Raw genomic sequence first — 3,322 nt, 5'->3', positions numbered from 1 at the left:
CGTCCATCGCTGCAATGTAAGCATCCCGGACTAACTTCTTGAGGCCCATTCACTAACAATTTCGTAATCCTCCTCGCATTCCTTTCATGTTCAAAACTCACCCCCGGGAACACTCTTGGTATATTTCATAACCTCTTTTAATTCAATTAAAGTGAAGGGTGCTTCTATATCCAGCCCGACTTGGTAACCGCACATTACCATTTACCCACTCACACCTCCTTAAGAAGCCAGGCGAGGCCTCCAACTCCTTCATAAACTTTCCATCCTTCTTAAATACTCCCTCAGCAAACGCCGCTTTCGCCTTCCCCGCGTTTCCTCTCCACTGCCGCTTGATATCAGAAAAAAGGCACTCCTTGGACCCAATTTCTGTGTGAGTTTTCCCATATACTTGGAAACGTTTCACTTCAGAGCCTGCAGTCACACACTTGTACTGAATGCCTTTCTGGTGGATCTCCTGATCTGCAAAACCAGGAGGCCTTGTACTTTTTTTGCTCCTCTCATCCCACTTACAGAGCTCAACGAAATCCCTGGGGAGCTCAGAGTCAAGCCAAAGCCCCTCCTCTCTCTCTCCCCTTCTTCAGCTCTACCAGAGCCCCCACACCTTTGGTGGATACTAGGATACTTTTGCTTTCTCTGTGCTCTGTTTCTGGGATACAAGAGGCCCCGGAAGACCCCACAGAGCCGCCTGACCTTCACAGGCTCTTGCTCCGGTGCCTTCCGCTTCATGGTCCGCTTTGATGTGGACGGACCTTCATCCTCATCTTCCTCCACATGCTCTCCCCAACTGAGGTCCTGGGCACAGTGCGCCGCCTGCCCCACCTCCGCCATCGCCGCTTTCAAAAAGCCCAGTCCCGGCGTCTCCGAGCTCTCCAAAAGCTCATCACTCTCCATCTGATAGACGTCCTCCACCGCAATTTGCATATCCAAAGATGGCCTCGCCCCTTCGCCTGCAACTCCCTGTACATCCCCTTCATGCGGTTCCCAGGCCTTTCCCTTCTCCTTGCCTTCCGCAAAAGGGGTTGTGCTCTGCACTTTCTCTTGAAAACAGTCTTTCGCAGACTTTTCTCCTTTTCCAGCCTTTTCTTCCGCTGGTCTTTCACAAACAGTACTGCTTCTACTGCCAGAAGCCTCAGCTGCGTCCATTAACCTCTGCTCGTTATGAGCTGCACCTGGCCGGGCCTCTCCTGATCCATGCACCACCTCTGAAAAACTTCTCTTTCTCAAAGGGCAGTCCCTGAAAACATGCCCCTCACCTCCACACAAGTTACACTTAATTTCTTCGGTACATTCCGATGTAAAATGTCCCACTCCTTCGCACCTTCCACCATATTATGGCCTGCTTTCCTACACCGCCTGCACACCAAAGGCTGTCCGTAGTAATACAAGTAGCCTCGGTTAGGCCCAATTTCAAAAGTAGCAGCTGGGTGCAATAGGCCGTCAGGGGCTGAACCGTTGGCCCGAAGGCGCACTTTAAAGCGTCTCTTTCCAGTGCAGTAACCCTTTTTATCTAGAATCTTCACCCCTAATCCCTGAATGTCTACAAAACGTTTCAAAAAACAAACAATGTCCTCCTCAGGCACATAAGGGTTGAACATCGCCACCGTCAGAGTCTTTAGCTCTCTAGCAAAAAGGGGTTCAACATAATAGGCCACAAAGGGCTTTTCCTCCTTTTTACGATTAACAATGTCCCAAACACCTCGCACTAGGTCCTCTGAAACAAGTGAAACATCAAAACACTTCTTACCCGGGAAGTCCTGCAAACAAAAAACGTCCTCGGGTTCCAGATGCAGAGCCTTGCTGAGCACGTCCTCCTCAAACTAGTCCCTCGACGCCAGTTCTGTCCGTTCTCCATCCACTCGCAGCACAAAGCGCACGGCGTATCTCACTCGTCCCTCTCTGGATGCAGCTCCTCTCTCCATTTTGATAGAAAAATGGCCGGAAAAATCCGCCACGTAGAAAAAATTTCGAACAGGCCCCAAAAAAACTTTCGATCCCTCTTCCTCCCCCCTCTGGCCAAGAAACAAGCTGCGGTCAGGCCACACACTTGATCTTAGCCAAAAGGCCGAGAAGCGATGCCCCCAAAGGCGTGGACCGACACGCGGGCGTTCCGCTGGCGCACAGTGGCGCAGGCCGACTCCTCTGGAGCCCGGGACCCGCGCAGCTGCCGGCCTCCCTGCACCCAGAGGCCTGCCGCCGGACTCTGCTCCCCCTCTCTCTTGCCTGCCTGCCTGCCTGCCAGTCCCGGGCGGGGGCCCTGCTCTTTGATCTTCTGTCAATGGCCGCCGCCGCGGGGGGCGCCAGCTCCCAGCCTCCTTAGCTTAGGCCCCTCCCACCGGCAGCAGCTGTGCCCAACCGGCTGCAAGCGAAAGCCGAGCGTCAGCACCTGCGGGCAGAGGCAAGGGGCAGCTCTCTCTCGGGAGGGAGGGACGGGGACACGCGCGCGCGCGCACACACACAAGCCACGCCTGCCTCTCTGGAAAAGTTTTTTGAAGGGAAAACGCATGGGAGCCGAAAAGGGGGCCGGCCTGCTTGCCGAGAGAGTCGAGACGCGGGAAAGTGCACAGAGGAAGCACGGGAACGGAGACGGAGACGGGGAGGGGGAGAGAGAGACAGACACAGAGACACACAGATGGACGAGAGACGAGACCGGAGAAGAAGGAGCTCCAGTCCACCTCGCTTGCTTGCTATCTACGTCTGTCTTTTCACTGCTGAGAGAAGGTAGTGCACCGCTCCCGGAGACGCTGCAATACTGGGCCGATGCGTGGAGAGGACTGAGCAAGCCCCTGATCCAGCTCCCTGTTCCAAAAATCCGTTTAATATGTGGTCCCCCGATGGGGGACGTATCAGATATTAAACTGATAAGAACAGATTTTTTTTTACATTTTTTATTCTCAAAAAACATATTTACATTCTATGTACAAAGAGCTGACATCCAATGAAAACAACACAAACAATACCATCACTCAATTCAAAATACAGCAATTCAAATTAGGACATATAATGAACAAATAAACCCTTCCACCATTCTTTAGCTGCATGGTAACCCCTCTTCTGCACATCCAAGACTACCTCACACTTAACACAATACAACAACCTATTGTACAGACCAATAACGCTTACATGCAAACGGTTTTTAACCAAGCCATTTCGTGCCTTCCATAATTCCATTTTGACAAGACTTATCAAGACCCACAACACCAAAGTTGTCTCCTTTGGGTACAATCCCTTTTTTAGTCCATACAATATGACATTCAATATAATTACAAAACGTGGCACCACCATCCCCAACACAGAATCACACATTCCCCACAGCTGTTTCGCG

At 51.8% G+C, this 3,322-nt stretch overlaps 1 non-coding gene across 1 annotated transcript; it reads right to left on the bottom strand.

Annotated features, from left to right (window-relative positions):
- Window positions 1–2,716: 2,716 nt before the first annotated feature.
- On the bottom strand, window positions 2,717–2,904 carry LOC148647673 (U2 spliceosomal RNA). The gene has a single exon (XR_015927158.1). It is a non-coding gene; the product is annotated as a U2 spliceosomal RNA (small nuclear RNA).
- Between the last annotated feature and the right edge of the window lie 418 nt (window positions 2,905–3,322).

This window comes from Lepisosteus platostomus, chromosome 15 (assembly GCF_059453375.1).
Source record: "Lepisosteus platostomus isolate fLepPlt1 chromosome 15, fLepPlt1.hap1, whole genome shotgun sequence".
NCBI lineage: Eukaryota > Metazoa > Chordata > Actinopteri > Semionotiformes > Lepisosteidae > Lepisosteus > Lepisosteus platostomus.
Note: the sequence above shows the minus strand (reverse complement) of the source record. Positions and strands in the feature narration are given on the sequence as shown.